We start from the raw sequence: 20,029 nt of genomic DNA on the forward strand, positions 1-20,029 counted from the left end.
TTTCTGCCGCATGATTCGTTATTTCTAATGTGATGTGAGTTTCCAAATTCCGCATCTTGTCACTGGCATGACCCCGCAAATTACAAATATTAGCTTTATAATTAATCAACACTAAGCGTTATTTAAATCGTGAGTTTCTGCCACGAATACAGATTATGTAAGTTGCCTACTAACCACCCTTGTGCCCTTTCTCCCTTATAGCATCAATAGGGTGGCGGGGCGTGACACGTAGTCGCGTGTTCCAAACTTATGCCGTGATTCTGCGCCCTTGCTTAGGACCTTGTAACCAAAACAGTCCCCCGCACGCAGCACCGCTTCATTTAGCAACATTCGTTGATTTATATTCTTAGCTTTCGGAATTCTTTCTATTGACTTTGATCGTGAAACCCGAATATAGTTCGGAATCACATTTGCGTTGATTGTTTTTTTATTTATAGACGAATTTTTGTAGCTCCTTGTGAAAAAGTTCGGCCAATGAAGTACTGCTCCCTTATCTATATCTGGCGCCAAGCGTTTCAGTATTGAAGGATGCTGGTGAAATTATAAGCACATGGGACTTGTTAACTTATTTCTCTAAGTGGCACCGCAACTGTTATGGACAGGCGTGTCGTTGATCGTCCCGTCACTAGGTATCATAAAAAAGACCCAACAGCTAAATATTAGGATTCTTGGTGCATTAACTAACCAATTGCATAAAAACACAAACCCACTTGTGAACCTGACTATGAAGCAAAGAAATGCCATTCAGTGCTTTCCCTGCCGAAATCACAGTATGTTATAATTGTTGCTTCCGCGCCACATAACTCGTTTTGCCTTTTAATTAGTTCGGGTCGAAGGTAGAACCGAAAGTAAATTGTTTTTCAAAGATTTTGAGGGAACTTTTAGCGTTATTTCAGAAAATTTGTTATGTATACTGCCGTGATCAGAAAAAAAAAGGCCGATCTGTCATTATTTTTATTTTTTCATAGGTGAATAAGGTGTGAAGTTTATATGTAATATTAAATTTAATTTCTTTAAACATTATTTTATCGATTTCGAGTTGTTGACAGAAGCATCCCTTCAACTAACGGCAGCAGTATTTTTATGATAGCAGTTCCGTACATTCACTGGAGCATGTTGGTATGTTTACTAAAACATTGAATTTGCATTGCCTATAGTAAAATATTTGACAAACAATGTTAGCTTTAGGGCGCGTTTATTCGACATGAATATTATCGGGCGGTCGCCGAGCGGAGTCCTCGTTGCCGCCGCGCCGCGACCGCGTGCGTCTAACTGTCATAGCAAAACACGCTTTATTTGTTTAGCTTTTACGTTTTAACTTAAATGAGCGTCCGGGGCGGGCAAGACTGGCTTATGTTTGGTCTACGCGGCGACCGCGCGGTTGTATTATTCAGAGGAATTTAAATGTTGTTGCCTAGTAAAAAGAATTCAGATTTGCCATTAATGTACATGAAGGCCAACGTCGCGGATATGACCTAAGGCCTTGCATGAGAGTAGATCCGTGCCTAGCAGTTGAGCGTATGTATGGGTTAAAATATATTTCAGTACTTGCCACGACTTTCATTGTTCTTTACTATTTTTAATTGGATAGTCTATTAGACTAATAGTCAGTATCTACTTGTTATAAACGACTTTATTGACCCAGCGGTTAGCAATCTGGACGCTTGATGAGTTGGTCACGGTTCGATTCCCGGTAGGACTAATCTAGGAAACGAACTTCTCTAAATTAGTTTTGGTTTGGACGTTCCGAGTGCCGCCGTGGTTAATTTCGTTGCTTTGCTATTCATAGTACAGTTTAAACCTAGTTTGAGATCAGTACTACGAATAGCAATTTGTGATTGTTTAGCAAACTATTATTACTAACTTTATACACAACATATCATTATTACTGGATCCCCTTTTTCGATTTGACGAACCAGCTAACCATACTCTTGCCTAATTCGAATAGAATGTATGTAAAATAACAACGTTGATAGGCAACCAACGATGGCAGAGGAAAAGAACGCTTTTTGTCAATGCTTATTATTTATGCTTGCTCTGCCCACGGCCTGCTCGCGTAATTTAAATTTGAATGGGTAAGTGATTGGATTATTGTGTATGTCGGTGAGTGACGGTGATTGTATTATTTAGAAGTAATACTCTTGGTCAATTAGTATAAAATTTGCAAAGTACCTATTGATACGTATGATTTATGAATAATTACGTTTTTAAAACGTATTGTATTTTATTTTATATCAGTTTACCTAGAATTTCCAAAACTGAACTAGTGCTGATTCTGAATTACTACTCTAACTTGACAATCTCTGCCTTCAAATACAAAAATCATTAGGGTTGACACAGTTGTATAAATAAATAATTACAGGTAATTTTTATTTTTGTCCCAAATCACGTACTAGAGATTTGAAACATCTAACAAACAAAATTCATCATAGACATGAATTCATGATTAGTGTTATAAATAGCCTAATGGAAGTTCGGGTAAAGATTGAAATTATGATAACCGTAAAGCAGTGGAGGTGAAATCCCTAATAATCTTTCGTTTTTGTTAATTGAATTTTAAAATATCTATTGCTTTTCTTGGTAGATACATTATTACTTTTTTCTATGCTATATTATCTGCTGTCAAGCGAGCTATGGGCAAAGACCACCACGGAGTGGATCCCACCAGATGCAAGACGAAGTTGTGGAAGACCCAGAAGGACATGGCGTAGTAGCTCAGTGGTTAGACCAGTAGCCACGTTGAGGCGACAGACGCTGTTTCGAGTCCAGTTGTATCGAAGGAATTTTTCTTTGATTCAATATTAATAACAAAGTAGATCATTATATTCATTTTTTTAACTGACTTTAAAAAAAGGAGGAGGTTCTTTCGATTGTATGTTTTTTTTTGTATGTATGTTACGCGATAACTCCGATATTTGTGAACCGATTTTCATGATTCTGTTTTGTTGGAAAGTGGGTACGTCCATAGTGATCCCATTTACTTCTCCACCTCTAAGGGTGGCTGTTCACGCATGAAGATTCATTTTTATAAATAGCGCCTAAATTTTATTATAAGGAGCAATTATTCTAATGGTTGATTTTGCTATTCTCCAATTCAAGGCGTTTTTCTCTCTCAATATACTTTGAGTAATGAGAACCGATTTTTATTATCTCCCGTGTCAAGTCCCGTATAGTGGCGAACTAGGGGATGAATCAGGGTTTGCGCACTTTCCGGTAACCGATTTCAATAAAACTTGGTAATTATATGTAATTCCACGTACTTTTGAGGTCGGTTTTCTCAAACATACTCGGAAATGTTTGCATTATTTGATAGTAAGTGACGGGACGCACAAGTCATTCGCCTGGTGTCAAGTCACATGCTATTCAGAGCTTAATTCGAAAAAATCTCAGGAGCACTGCCATTGCGTCTGAGGCCCAAGACATAAGTTGAGAAGTCCCATGTGTCTATAATTTCACCAGCATCTTGGCAGGAGAAATAGGTAAGGTGGCAGTACTTCCCTGGACGAAGTCTTTCGCAAGGAGCTCCACTGCATTAAAATTATAAAAAAAGAAATCTCAAACATGCTCGGAAATGTTTGCATTATTTTCAAAAAACAAACATGGAAAGTTTGTCATTTATGGACCGTGCGACTTCTTCCCGGCCAAGGCCTGCAATGTATGAAAATCCATTACTGTCCACTTCTCTAAAACTTTTAAATCTATCTGCTAATAATGAACTAGGTGAACAGGGTAAAGAAAAATTCATACAGCCAACTGTCCAGTGTTCGTGATTTCGACAATTGAAAATACCTACCTATATACTGACTGACTTTTTAAAAAAAAAGAAAAGGCGGTAAAATAAATTAAAGTGCTTTGGTATTCTTTTCTGCTTTTTCGTCTTTTTTGTATTTTCGTCGAAAAAATTGTTTTAGTGAGAAGTGCGATAACGGATATTTAGTAATTGATTATGCTCCGCTTAATTTAAAACAAGAGGTAATTACTAGTCATGGACAACTTGTTGATGAGCAAAGTAAGATACATAAAAACTTATGAAACGTTCATGCACTGGAGAATCACGTGAATCACATAATCAGAAGTTCAGCAACGTACTATAGTCTACTAATATATGCCTGGAAAAATAACAAAATATTCTTTTAGCAAATTGTCCTAACGTAAATCAAATATTACTTTTAATGTTGTTTTACTTTTTTTATTATGTATCTTCCTCGCTTTGATCTTTTAATATTTCCTCACATTGTTTGAGAAAAGCACTATACAAGCCTCTGCGGGAATGGGGACGCTTGACTTGTACTAATACAAGGACTTGCTAGCGCTCGGCTTTGTACCTCGTACTCGTGTAACAATCCCTTACTTCCAGGCCTCTGCAGTGCATGCTATATTTGTATTAAACTTATTAATATATAAGGGTTTTCACGCCATTATTCATTGATCTCTAAGGAATATCGTTCCGTACTAATGGAGGTTACTTGCAATTTCGACGAATATGAATTATTTACATCACGATATAGAACATAAAATTCCAAGTAAATAACTTTGATCCATCAAAATTGGTAGTTACCTTTATTCGTACTAAAGGATATACGATATGGAAAAGACAGGGTATAAAAGTCAAATTACAAAGTTTATTTTTATTACAATGTTCACATAAAATGCACATTTTTTGGCGAATAACGAAACTGAGGAGACAGGTTAAAAGAACGTGCAATGTGACCCATCTTCATCTTTAAACCAATTTAAAAAAAAGGCTTTTACGCCCTCTGTCCTCCGGAACATCGGTACGTTGTTATAGGTCACAGATAGCTTACTTAAGGCGAGGAAAAAAGTTTTGCTAGATCAAATGGTTTAGGTGTTTACTATTAAGGAACGATCTTCAACAAAATATACGGTACACCTAAGGATATTATCTAAAGAATGTGCTAATGTGTTACACGATAGGATGTACTTTACTCGATCTTATAAAATCCTGAAAACAGGCTAAAATAAAAGACTAAGACTAATTATTTAAGAATAAAATATATAACTTTGTACATAATTTTTGTGTGGAATTTTTTTTAAACGTACTACAGAGAACTTGCTAAATTTTGATTTTCAACTGAAGCTCTACAGTTATTTTATTCACATTTATCCGAAAATTCGAAAATTGCCCAACGGTTTAACGACACGCCGCGCTGCTCGCTGCCCCGTCAGTCGCCATCGGGTGCTTGTCGACGTCGGATCTGGGGAGTCTACTCTCATTCTCCCTCCGACATCCGTCCGAAAAAATAACTGTCAATAAAAGACGCATGATGCGAGTGAAGCTTCATGCTTGACGTTGTCTTTTAATTTGATCGAATATTACTTATTTGACAGTTATTTTTTCGGACGGTCGTCAGAAGGAGAACGAAAGTAGACCCCCTGTGCGGAATTTTGTCCGCCTGTTCTTATTTTATTCATATTAATTTACAGACCCCCACAACTCACCTCCTAAAATGTAGGCTGGCGTTGAAATACCTCGCCTTAATAATGGCGGATCCATAACGCAATTCCCATCGGGTCGTGTAATAATAATAATGTGGCTGACAATCACACCATTACCTGGTCTCAAATCAAGGATTTCGCTATACTATGAGTACCACAACAACGAAATTCGCCCAGGTACACTACTCAAAAAAGGGGTACACCCGGAACCAATTTAATTTTTAAGTTAATAAAATAATATAATAATTTAAAAGAGCTACTGCGACTCCGGTGCCCCAACACAGTACACGCAGCACTTACCCCCGTGTGCCCCTCGTCTATAGGTACTTGTACTATATATATACACGGCCACGGATAACGCACCCAAGGTAGCAAGTACTATTAGCAATCAATATATTCCTAAAATAAATGACGCATCGATACGATAACAAGAATATACACAAAACAATATTTAAAAAATTTAGTTTTTTCAAATATTGCCAATTCATCGTTAAAATGTTAAACAAGAGTGACTTGGTTTAGCAACGTCAGTCAGTGAATTGTATGAAGTGTTTCTGTATGTATGTTATTATGTTACGGTAAGTGTAATTAATGTGACAAATATTAATAATTACCGGTCATTATTAATAATTACCTCATGATTTGGTAAATGTTATGCAAACTGTGAAATTAATCTCTTTTACTTGTTGTTATTAATAATTAATTCACTACCCTCTTCAGTAGTAAGTAGTAATAAAACTCTTTATTATAATTGCAGTTGGAAACGCAAAGAAATTTGGCTTATGGTTTTTCATGTACTTAAGTAATCATAGATTTAGGCGTTACTTTGCGGAAGTCCATGTTAATTAAAATGGAAGTAAATTAATTTGCTACTCCGCGAACCCAGTGAAGGTTAAATCGTGCAAAATAGCTGCGCTTGTGTTGAATATTTTTCCTATTTTATTTATTAATACGCTCTGTATTCAATTGGCGTATGTCGCTAGTCAAAGACTACGATATCTGCCTATTTAGTCGCCTGTAGTGAATTGCATCCTCTGAGTTCTGTAGCCTCATTTCACGTCTCTGTTCCATGAGTTGGAGTGTTTTGTCGGAGAGTTCCTTCATTCTGGTACGGTGGGTTTTGAAAAAGTTGGACTCAACCGTACGGACAGTATCCACCACCATGTTGTTTAGATCGTCCAGATCTATGCTGTTTTCGAGTTGAAAGCTCTCGGGGTTTTGGAGTTGTGCAGGTATTGGTTGGAGCGTAGACTTTATCAGTTGAGATCTTTCCATCCTGTTATTGATATTCAATGTGTCTCGTACCAACCGGTGATCATTTCCTGTTTTAACGGTGTTGATCACAGAGACATCATTGAATATATGCTTTTTCATCGACATGATAAAGTCAATCTCATTTTTTGCTTTACCGTCCGGCCTCATCCAGGTCCATTTTCGAGTTGGAAATTTCCTGAAAAAGGTGTTCATCATATAGAGGTATTTCCTTTACCATGAAATCGACCAACATCCGACCTCTGACGTTCCGTTGCCCAACTCAAAATTGCCCCACTCTCAGTTCATCACCGCAACGCTTTCCCAACTTTGCATTGAAGTCCCCCATAACAACCGTGTAGTGTCGCCCTCCCGGTAGTATAGTAAGTTGCCGGAGTTAGGGATTATCGAGTCCTCCCCTTCTCTTCGGACTTCAGATAGCCCAATAATATCCCAGCGTAGCTTACTAATAGCTTCTTCCAATTCTGTGAGCTTTGCGTCAGTCCTCAATGTGCGCGTGTTGTAGGTTGCAAGGCCAGTCGTCGTCGTCATCTTCGTCGTCGTAGGAGTATAACCGGCCACTTTGCTTAGCATTTGTGGGCTATGAGAAGGCCTTTGATTCGATCGAGACCTGGGCGGTTGCTGCAGTCTCTCCAAAGGTGTCAAATAGACTCTATAGTATATCGAGGTGTTAAGGTACTTATACAATAACGCCACTATATCAGTCCGATTACAGGATCAGAGCTCTAATCCTATCCAACTGCAACGAGCTGTGAACGAGGTTGGGCAGCGTTCGGGAAACTACAAAAAATCTTCGCGTCCAAATTGCCTCAATGTCTCAAGACGAAAGTCTTAGACCAGTGTGTGTTGACAGTTATCACGTATGGATCCGAAACGTGGTCCCTCACTATGGACGTCATGAGAAGGCTCAAGGTCACTCAGCGGGCAATGGAGTGAGAGCTATGCTCGGTATTTCCCTACGCGATAGAATCAGAAATGAGGAAATCTGTAGGAGAACTAAGGTAACCGACATAGCTCGATGAATTGCTCAGCTGAAGTGGCAGTGGGCGGGGCACATAGCTAGGAGAACCAATGGCCGTTGGGGCGGACAGGTTCTCTAATATAAATATATAATATATATTCTATATATTGATGATGATGATGATGTGACGGGAGCAGAGGCAGTGCCCGTCATATCTTTACGATTTAAAGCTCTAAGTGTCACTGTAACTGTTATGGACAGGAGCGTAGCTTACCATCAGACGCACGACTTGTTCGTCCCGTCACTTCATAATATAAAAAAAAATCCACAACATAGTGGTGGAACCCCAGCCTACGTCTAGTCCCCCGATGATGGATAGGGGAAGGCCGAATTAAATCATGCAATTCCATCGCACACTCTCCGTGATAGTGGTTAGTTACGGGTAGACGTGTCGATTATGCTGGAGCTGCAGCTGTCTATCGTCACGAAGCGTCGTACAATGTTACAATACACGCAGGTGTAACTAGCCATTATCGGCCATCTTCGCGGATATTCGGGCTGCGGCGGGTAGAAGTTGTCATTTGGGTTGCGGTACATCAAAGGGTTACATCGTACTACGTGGTCGGATTTCGACTGTTGTTCTCGGTCTGATAAGACGCTCTGTCTAAATAATAGAGAGGAGCGACGAATTGGCTTTAGAGTTATTAAACAACTTTGAAGCTGAGCTAATTATGTATGGTTTTCAAAGAATGTTCGCCACAAAAACCTAGGCAATATGTCTGGACATTGTATTGCGGCCATCTTGGATTATTACACGATAATTCGCTTAAAATTACGAAGCCGCTAATGTGACCACGGCATTGTTGCGATAAATTTTTTGCGAGCATAACATACGAAGCTTCGGCACGAATTGTTTCGTGACTATAGTCGCAAGTGCGGCCCCAAGATTATCGTCAGGCTCACGACTTACTTGACCCGCCACTTAGTATCATAAATAAGAATTTATAATAGTCTCAGTACAGAGTAATAAAAAACCTACCTCAGAAGTACGTGGAATTACGTCTATTTGCCAAGTTTTATTGAAATGTCCCCTAGTTCACCACTACACAGGACTTGACACAGGAGATAGTAAAAATCGGTTCTCACTACTCAAAGTATATTGAGAGAGAAAAACGCCTTGAATTAGAGAATAGCAAAATCAACCATTAAAATAATTGCTCCTTATAATAAAATCTAGGCGCTATTTATAGAAATGAAATTTCATGCGTGAAGCCACACTCAGAGAGAGGTGTATGATTTTCTTCAAAATGAAATGGGGTACCCTCTTTCCAACAAAAAAAGAATCATGATAATCGGTTCACAAATACCGGAGTTATCGCGTAACATACATACAAAAAAAACAGTCGAATTGAGAACCTCCTCCTTTTTTGAAGTCGGTTAAAAAAACTTCTAATATTCTTTACTAATGGTCTATTAAAGCTGCAGTCAAAATTTTCAAGGTTTGTTTAAAATTTGCATTTTATTACGAAACACAACAGTACTCTCTGTAAAGTCAGCGGTGTAGCAACTGGCGGGTCGTGCCCATTTTGCAGCGGCGAAACATCTTGAACATCTCGGAATAAAAGAGCAGCACTCGCTATATTTGTTATTCTATTTGCCGGAACAAAGAGTTCCGAGTGTCCTCGAGCGGCGAAGCAAGCAATATGAAAATAAACTACCCGATTCGGTCGTGTTTTCTGTGTTAAATTAAAACTTCTTGTTTGAGTTACAGCTTTAAGATTTCCTGTACAAAAGTTCCATTTTAATTACGCGCTTGTGTAAAATATGAAGATGTTATTTAAACTATTTCTTGCAATGTTAATTGTAGAAGGAATTTGAGCGGTGGTAGCCCAGTGGGATTATGATGTTTCTCAACTGAGTGGTTGACGGGACCGGATGTCCATAATAGTTGCAGAGCCACTTAGTGCTTTAAATCACAAAGACCTAAGGGGCATTACCACTGCGCTCGTCACCCAGAGACATGAGTTGACAAGTTTTGTGTTCACCAGCACCCTTATTCTTTAAAACCGGAACGAAGTAATTCTGACATTACTGCTCGGCGACAGAAATAGATAAAGTGGCAGTACTTCCCAGGACAAGCGTGACGAAATCTGATCTAGATCCTCTCCTTGAGAAAGTTCCATACCCACCAATGACACATAGAAATTAGGACATAAATGGTTTAATTTTAACATGTACGCTGCCAAATATAAAATTATAAAGCAAAACTAGAGCTCCTTGTGAAAGAATGCGTGTTTGGAAGTACCTACTTGCCACCTTACCAGTTTCTGCCACCAAGAAGTAATATGAGTATTACAGCATTCCGGTTTTGAAGAGCGCTGGTTAAATTACATGCACTTAGGGTTTGTCAACTTATGCCTCAGAGGGACAGGCGCATCGGGCGCGCTCTTTAGATATTTGCGATTTAAAGCTCTGAGCTGCACTGCAAATGTAATGGACAGGCCCCGTAACTTGTTATTAAAAAAAAAGACGTTAATCCCTTTTTTAATTCCCCTATTTACAAATACCCATACCCTATCGTATTCGAAACAGATGTCGGATTACATTGATTAAAGCTGAAAGCTATATAACGTTGTGAAACAATTTCGCTGAAAGTTGATATCGCTATAATTGGAACGTGAAAAAGCAGCTGGAGTTTTTTGCAGCGTTAGCTAAAACGGTGAAAAATTGTTGATAAAACTAGACAATGCATTCAGCGACAAAACAGTTTAAAGTCCAAAGATTTTCGTCATTGTATTTTACAAACGTATATTTCTGTTTAAGGGAATGTGAGTGTGAGTCGTTCCACTTTTTACTCTATATGCATTTCTACACGAAGCGTCACGAAAGCCCCTGTTACGCAATCTTGAAGCACAAAGCGCTGAATTCCTTTTCGCCTACTCGTTTCCACTCCAGCACCTAGCACTTCTTAGAATTTGCATCTCAATTTTTAAAGCCCTACACTCGCTTTGCGGCGAACGTCAGAGTGCATTCGACGGAGCGTGGTATTGGATGCTAAGTGAATTAGTGTTGAAGAGGTCTTGTAAATTATTTTCTCGATTTTTAGCCTCATATTGTTCTCAAACTTTTAATTTGAAATGCTAAACATTTTCTATGATACCAAGTGAAGGACGAACAAGTCGTATGCGCGCGGTGGTAAGCGACACGCCTGTCCAGAACAGTTGCAGTGCAGCTCAGATAATTATGTTGACAAGTCCCATGAGCGTGTAATTTTACCCCTTCAAAACCAAAACGGAGTAATGCTCACATTACTGCTTGGCGGCAAAAAAGGTGGCAGCACGTCCCTGGACGAATTCTTTCACAAGAAGCTCTTAGCTACTGAATTACGAAGAACTCTTGGCTGTGTTATGCAACCGTGTCGCTTGTAGATTTTCCTCTACCCTTCCGTGAAAGTAGGGCACGACAGTAAACTTTTCACAAATTTGCTTTATATTTGTTTACGAGCAAAGTTCATATTGGCAGGGGTGCCAAAAATGTGTAAAAGGGGTATTTATTTCAGCACCTTCTGATTTACAATCGGCAAAAAAATGCAAACTAATAAAATAAAAAAAAATACTAACCTTCTCTTCGTCCGTATAAGATGACATTACTACGCTGTCTACGAAAAGTATTCCGTGTATCTTATTTTGCTGATATCTTTAATACTATTAAATGAATAAGTACATGGTTTTACGATTTGAAAATTTACTACATTTTTGTCACAATTTACTTTACAAATATGTGACATTAAATACTACACGATTTTTCGAACAATATACATGTTCGTCAAAGTCTGAATCGATAATTTGACAAATTCAGTCAAATTTCGTACGAAATAAATGGGTAATTTTCAGGTTAGATTTCTCTACCTAATTTTGGTGGTAATTTTTATTATTTGAGTTTTCAAGTATCTTGAAATATTAAATAATAATTCAGGTTCCTACACTCGAATATTAAATTATACTTCATGATAATATTCTAGAATATTTCAATAATAAAAATTGCCACCAAAATAGGGTAGAGAAAAAACTGACCTGAAAATTACCCAAATGTACCTAAATTGTGTTATTACATAGAAAGAACTTATAACAATGTACACGTGCTTTAATGGCCTAAATTATCTATGTTTCGTCTATCCTAGAATTCTCCGTTTTTTTTTTCCTATTATATATGTGTTTTGTCTGGGTTGTGCCGTACATATAGTACGTGTATGTGTATCATTCTGTGTCGTACGTATATATGAATACATATCACCTGGTGAATGATCACAATTTATTTATTTGTTTTTATTTTTGTTACAGGTACACGGCAGAAGAAATGTTGAGCAAAGGTTCGTTAAACGCCTTTTCGTTGGTGCACATAATTTTGTAAATAAAGTATGTAAATTTATGTAATTTATAGGGTGATCGTCATGATATAAGCTTCCAGTACTTTGTGCTGTCAACAATGATCTTGTGCTAATGTCACCCATCCACAATTAATGATGTTGTCATCCCCCACAACTGCATGATAGAGTTCATCCAGAGAAGTACTGGCACGCTGTAATGTGCGCATTACTATGTTCCGGGTTTGAAGACCTACCCTTGCTAAACCTCACCTAAGAGCCTATGCACACGGCATATTTTAAGACGACGCGCGTTCCAGGAACGCGTGTTTACGGCGTCGTAAACGCGCATCATTTGCGCGTATAGTCGCCGCATACGCTCTGTAGTGAATCGATTCAAACGCGTGCAAACATCGCGTTGCAAACAAGAAGCCTATATACTTCACTGAAGTTTGCACTTAGAATTTCATGTAGTTGCTTCATTCAACAACTAACTGTAATTAACGAACAAAACTCAAATTAAAACTATCTCTTATCAAAATGCCCGACTACAGCGCGTGTGCGGCGTGCACACACACCGTTGGAGCGTATAAAATACGTCGTGTGCATAGACTCTAAGGTGCTCTTGACCTCATTGTCTGTTATCTTTATGTCTCCCTTCATATCTTTGCGATTTAAAGCTCTGGTGGTACTGCAACTGTTATAGATAGACGTATCATTTACCATCAGGTGCACGAGTTGTTAGTCTCGTCACTGGATATAATAAAGAAATAAACATCTCGCTGAAAGACGTTCCACATTTCTGTAATTATTTCTTTGCCACTATTTCTTAGTAAATACAATATAGAGTAACCTTTAAAAGCTACAACTTCAGACGAGAAAATATACGTTCCATAAACGAAAATTCCCCTCGGAAAGTAATTATTAATCCTTGCAAGATAAATGTTAGTGGAAAAATATAATTTATCACGAGGAGATAACATAAATTTTCCATCGTAGCGCCCATAATCCAGGCATGTCCGAGAAAGTAATTACGGTCCCATAGCGTCTTAGAAGGATTCTCCTGTTTAAACTTGGTTTAACATCGTATCCGAACACGTTGCCAACTCCGAAGGTCTTTCTTGCGATAAAGATTTTTCTGCCAGAATGAAAAGTTCATACATTTTCGTGACATAATGGTTTAGAGCCCCTACACTATTGTTTAATACCGACTTTATTTTTTTACGTAACGCGTAGGAACTGACCATCAAAGTTTCTGAAATTAACTTTAAATTTGTAAAAATTCGAATGACAGTGTTGTTTTCAACGTGCGATATATAGTATATCAGCTTATCCACTGCCAAGCCAAGCACGGAAACACTCCCGGTCCTGCCGCTGCCGGGTATCTTTCTCAGGGCATCCTATACTACGTTTACCTTGACGTGGTCGCTACTGTCCTCCAGCAGTCCTCCTGAAGCGTTCCGCTTCCACATTTATATGGCGAACAGCGATTGAGTGGAATTCATTGCCTGCACACTTATTCCCCGAACGCTATAACTTGGGCCTTTTTGAGGCGAGACTGAATAGGCATTATTTAGGTGTTCATGATCCATCATTTCCATCAGGTGAGATGGAGGTCAAATGCGTAGTTAGTTTTCGAAAAAAACTTGTCCTGCGATACAATCACTGCTAAAAGTCTCCGTGTGTATCCACTCTAGTAAGCTACTTATATCAATTAATCAGGAGAGACACTGTGACGGCATTTCAAAACATGATTGTTTGAATAGGCTAATACGGCCCCCATTGAGGAAATTGACCTTTCATTTACGACCTTTAAATGTCGAAATCATACCTGGGAACATATAGTCGATATTAAAACGACAAGCGAAAATAAACAGCTTAAACTTCGCAATCTGTGTGGACTGTATCTTTCAAATAATATGACACATTTTCGTAAAAATTATGTTTAATACCAATTCACGTGGTATAACAGATAATACGTACATACATCACACTCCTTAACTCCATTCTCGCGGCGACACCGCATTGTGATTTGTTTGATAATGCGATTTGATGTCCAATGAGCCTATGTAAGAAAGTATTTGAACCAATGGTGCCTGTTACTTCTATAATAATAACTGTGATAATAATATGTATTTAAGTATGTTTATTATTTTTTTATGTTTTTGTTTCTGTATTTGTAGCTGCTTAGATATTAATCTGTTATTTTCTTAATGTTAAATAAATAGTTCATACTTAATTATAACGTTTTTATAAAGAACAGACCTCAAAAGTGTGGAATTAAATCTATTTTGCCAAGTTTTATTGAAATCGTTTAACGGAAAGTGGGTGGAATCCCGTAATACTGATTCATTCTCTAATTTGCCACCCTTAGAGGTGGAATATTTTTTTAAAATTTGAATTGGACGACTACTGAGGTACCCCCTTTCCAATAAAAAAGAACCATCGAAATTGATTTACAAATGTTGGAGCAATCGCTTAACATACACAAAAAAGCAGAATACAGGCGAATTGCGAACCTCCTCCTTTTTTTTAAAGTCTGTTTAAAAAAGCTATTACAAGACGTCTTCGAAGTAACTAAAGAAAAGCAAACTTAATCATATAATATCAAAGAGTTTGCAATGCTTACCAAAGGTACAAAGTAAAACAAACTAACAAAAATAAACAACAGTGTAACTCTCTGCATCTTAATAAACAAGTCTTACTAACGAAAATGATCCTATTTTACGGTTCAAATGCCCGAAGCAGAACAATGCTAGAGTCAACGTTCAGGGCTGGAATTATTACCTAAATATTACCGCTTGAAAACGCGGCGGCTAAAACACGTGCCGCGTTTACAAATTCACTATTTTAATACCCAACTCTCCGTCTTAAAACGCCTACGTAAAGTCCAAATTACTTAATCACGGGTACACATTTACGAAGAATGGTAAAAAACTTCACATAATTTACATTTTAAGTTATAAAAGAGTACTTATATTAACTAACTGGGGCGAAATTAACATCCCCATTCATAAGCTTGAAAGGTCATTGGGATATTACTACCTTTGTGGAAAACATTTTTTTCGCAGCTCATTTAATGCTTAATTAAGAAAACCGGCCTCATCTGCGTTTAATGCAATTTTTTCTTGTGTCGCCGTAATGAAAAAGTCGAGCAGAGCCGCAATTAGCGCCGGGACCACTGCCCGTATTTTGATCGATCACTTTTTTGCTTCGGTGTAACTACGTGCCGTGATCATATTTTTATTATTGATAAAAGAAAATATAACGTTTCTGTGAAATAGGGAAAACAAATTCTAACAAATTACTCTGTTTTTTTAAAGAAATAAGTGACCTCCATCTCACCTGATGGAAAGTGGCGATGAGGTCAACGATGCAAGCATGCGCACCTAAATAATGCCTATTCACTCTCGCCTAGAAAACGTCCGAGTTATGGCGTTCGGGGAATGTTTGTTTGCTATACAATTGTTTTAACAACTGCCTAAAGAAAGTGGTGTGTGTAGAATGTATTGGCAAGGCGTAGTCTAGTAGCAGTAGAGTGCTTTGTGAAAGGTTCGTCCAGCTGCCTATAAGGCGAGCATTACTGCCTTGCGATTTTGTAAGGTAAGGGCGCTTTCAAATTAGACGCATAAGCGTATAAAGAATCTATAAAGATCCACTGTAATTTCGCTACTGTGGCGCTACAGCCGCGCCACTACTAATGTTAATGTGATACTTTAAAGCGCAGTTACAGCGCCACTGTTGTGATGCGCGCGCTTATTTTACAGTCACAATTAGTGAACTAAAAATTGTGGCTGCCCCGCCACTGTTGTCGCGCCATTACAGCGCTTATATAAGGGTACTGATGAAATTACAGTCACATGGGTCTTGTCAACTTATGTCTCATGGTGATGGGTGCAGTAAAAGCTCTGAATGTTGTCTAAGCTATGAACAGGCGTGTCGATTACCACTTTTTATAATCGGGGAACTAGACGTACGCTGGGGTTCCACCCCTACGTTGTGGATATTCCCAGGATTTGTAGGAAGCGTTTTGCTTTCACATTTATATAGCGAGCGGCTAGAAAGTGGAATTTTCTGCCTGCGCACGTATTCCACGAACGCTATAACTTTGATCTTTTCAAGCCGAGAGTGAATAGGCATTATTTAGGTGTGCATGCTACATTGTCGAGCTCATCGTCACTTTCCATCAGATGATGTGGAGGTCAAATACGCACTTATTTTTGTATAAAAAAAAAAGACGCACGACTTGTTCGTCCCGTCACTGGGCATTTAAAAAAAAGTACTGACTGACTCAACTTTCAGCGCGTTTTAAATAATGAAATTCCATTCGCCTAGCGTCACACCTGAAGGCCTGAAAGAGCAAAGACTTACTGGCCTATTTCGTAAATGGGGTTTTAATTACTGCCAGACGAAGTGGTTGCCATTCTTTCGCAGAATTCATTAAACATTTCAAGGGCCGCTCTCTAATTGCTATAGTAGGCCCTTTGCGCGGCCCAACCTACTGACAATTTTTCAATCGTTCATATGAAATTATATTTCTCTCTATTTAAGATTTCATTACTATCACAGAAATAAAGGAAAGGGACAACTTGGTAAACTGCTTTAAAATTAGAACTTTACTGGAATATAAATTAAGTGTATCGTCGCTTGCGCTCTCAAACTCATATCTTAAAGCATAAAGTAACTGAAATGCAAAAAATGCATTGTATATACAAATGTTGCACGCTGCTATTCCTAAAGTATCAAAATTGATAAGAAATTTAAAATAAATAGAAAGTTTTGCTGTCTCCTGAATAATCACTCTTTAAAAGATACGTGTTTGGGAAAGTAAGGTATCGATATATGTTTTATCTATACACTTAATGTTAATTGGGTAATTTTTAGCTTAGTGTTCTCTACCTAATTTCGGTAGAAATTTTTATTATTTTGGTATTCGAGTATATTATCGTGAAATATTATATAATATTTATAAATATTATTATAAATATTCTAGAATATTCAAATAATAAAAATTGCCACCGAAATTAGGTAGAGAAAACTAGTCTGAAAATTACCCAATTGCGTTTGGGATGCAAAGATGGTCTTTATATAGCGTATCCCTGATTGGCCTTATCTATCTCAAACAATACATAAGGTATTATTAATCAATACCAGGGCGGCGTGTATTGCTTTAGAAATAGGGTATCATTGCCCAAAAGGTTGAAGAAGGTTGATTCAACATTTTTACCACAAAACATAATAGTAAATAAAAATAACCTCGCTATCAAAAGCATAACTACGAGCTTTATAAAGAGAAACCTTGTAATTTGGTCGCAAAGAACTAACGAGCTCAATGGTTAAAAGACAGCCTTAAACACGACAGATGTGATTTCATACTCGCACGTTATTGTTGCGAACACGTCTCCCTCCGAGATATATAATTTGGCCTTAAATAACGTGGCCATGTCTCTAAGGGCAACCATTTTTTTTACAATCCTCTGTTTTCGTTTTTTATTACCTTGTTTCCGACTTCAGAAAAGGAGGAGGTTCTCACTTTGACCTTTTTTTTCTGTATGTATGTTACGCGATAACTTGTGTACTCGCGATAATTTGTCAACCGATTTTGATGATTCTTCTTTTGTTGGAAAATGTGTACCTCGGTAGTGGTCCTATTTAAACTTGAAGAAAATACTCCACCTCTAAGGGTGGTAAACTAGGCGATGAATGACTTTTGAGGTCGGATTTTTAGTACTCTGTACTTGATACTTTGATTTAAACTTTCACGATTTTCACACATTATTTGATGTAAGTTTGAGGTAAATAAAATTTGTTTTATACGTGATTAAGTCCCGAATTAAAAATGAAATAATACTCTGTACTGAAATTATTTATGATGTCATGTAACGGGACGAACAAGTCGTGCGCCTGATGGTAAGCGACACACCTGTCCGTAGCAGTTGCAGTGCCACTCAGAGTTTTAAATCGCAAATATTTGAGTGGCACTGCCACTGCGCCCGTCACTCTGTTACATAAGTTGATAAGTCATATGTGCGCTGTACTTTCACCAGCACCCTTAGGGACTCACCACATTTATTTACACGTATTACACGTATTACGTAATGCCCTTGAGCCGGTCAGAAAAACCTTTAAGTATTTAACTCGAATCGCCAATGTGAAACACACAATGTCATTTTCACTTTTAATACACAGACATAAAGATTTTTCTGACCGGCTTAATGCGATTCCGAGTCGATAAAAGAAAGAAACGTTTATTCAGCTTATGAAGACTCAACATAACAAAACAAATTAACGATTACATATACCTATAAGCTGAAACGGATCCAACTCAGTATATGTCTAAAAAACCTACCTCAAAATGTATTCATCCCCTAATTTGCCACCTTTAGAGGCAATTTTAACTAAAACAAGTACAAAAATTACTAACATTAAATGAGATGACTCCATTACCCTTCAAAACAGAACGCAGTAATACTCACATTACCGCTTGGCGGCAGAAATTAAAGTGGCAGTACTTATCTGGGAATTAATCCCACACAAATACATTTTATTTGAAACTTACACAGACCTGACGCTGGCGTCCTATCGGAGCCACAAAGCACAAGCCTTACACCGTCCCAAATGACCGTAACGCGGAGGACTATAAAACCACATTTGTACACATTACATATCTTTGCACTACGTCCCTCCGGGTAGTAATAAAAACTGTACGAAACCACTCTGAGATGGCATTCCGCTGGCATGCTAGCCAGTTTTACAGCGCGGCCTTGAAACGCGCGTTCTCGGCACCTATTTCGAATTGAAGAACTTTCCAACAACTACAATTAACCGCACGTGCTGAGTCAGGCCAAACAAAAGAGGGCGAAATAGTTGGCGGGGTTAGCATCTCGTTGGGCTTTGTAAAAGTGGACAGATGTGCTCATGTTAATATGGGAAACAATTTTCATTCTATGCTATTTATCTTCCTACAGGCGTATGTTTCATGTATTCGGAATGGAATTTCGCCATGACAAAGTTAAACAATTGTGATCATACTTGGTTGCAAAATATTCTAATTCTACGGGATATACCTATTGTATGCCCATGAGCTCCATCAGCTCATCTCGCCCGTCCCCTTTTACCTTCGGACATATCATCGGTTGATATTTCCTTCAGTCGTACTATGCGCTTTTCGTCATCTTTTATTATGCGCACAGCCCGGAATAGAATTCTCTGTCTGCGACTGTGTTTCCGAACACATACAACCCGAGTATCTTTAAGGTACGAAAAAGGTCTATCTTTATGGGCGAACTCGTTCCATCATAGATCTTTGCTCCAGGACTAGGTGGTAAGGAGCAAGTTCATTTACCTAAATATAACTTTTTTATAAAAAAAGACCTCAAACGTTCGTGAAATTACGTCTATTTGCCAAGTTTTACTGAAATCGGTTACCGGAACGTGCGCGAAATCGGATTCATCCCCTAGTTTGCCACCCTTGGAGATGGATTTTTTTTTTTTCAAATTTCAATGAGAGCACATAAAGCTTGTTACTTATGATTTAAATCCAGCTCTATGCCGCTTATGATAAGAACGGTCCAAAGTGTCAAACTTGACGTGTACTCTCTTTCCAACCAAAAAGAATCATCGATTACTGGTAGATACTGTTTACCGAAGCATTTAAAATCGAGAAAATATTCAATAAATTTTCAACGAGTATTCAACGAATTAAAAATTCAGAGAATATTCTATAAAAAATAAGTGCCATTCTGCCTGGTACTCGGATTTATTACTAATTTAGTACCTACCTGCCGAATTAATATCTGAACTTTGTTTGATTTATATAAAAATAAGTTTTGATTAGTTTATATTTCTTGTAGAGCTCTGTAAATTTGTAGCCCCTTGCAGGGTGTCATGTGTATGGGAACAATACATTTTTAAATCTTTCTAAATCCCCGTGGCAAGCAAATAAAGATGAATATAGAGATTGAGATATTCAAATC

At 38.0% G+C, this 20,029-nt stretch overlaps 1 protein-coding gene across 4 annotated transcripts in view; it reads left to right on the plus strand.

The window, feature by feature from the left end:
* The window catches only part of LOC113230332 (protein lin-10-like), a 135,599-nt gene that overhangs the window by 64,626 nt on the left and 50,944 nt on the right, over positions 1–20,029 (plus strand). For all 4 annotated transcript variants that reach the window (XM_026464216.1, XM_026464217.1, XM_026464219.1 and 1 more), the window contains exon 2: positions 12,031–12,059. The gene's annotated coding sequence lies outside the window, so the exon portion shown is untranslated. The remainder of the gene's footprint in view (positions 1–12,030; positions 12,060–20,029) is intronic.

This window comes from Hyposmocoma kahamanoa, unplaced genomic scaffold (assembly GCF_003589595.1).
Source record: "Hyposmocoma kahamanoa isolate Upper Pololo Valley unplaced genomic scaffold, ASM358959v1 63, whole genome shotgun sequence".
NCBI lineage: Eukaryota > Metazoa > Arthropoda > Insecta > Lepidoptera > Cosmopterigidae > Hyposmocoma > Hyposmocoma kahamanoa.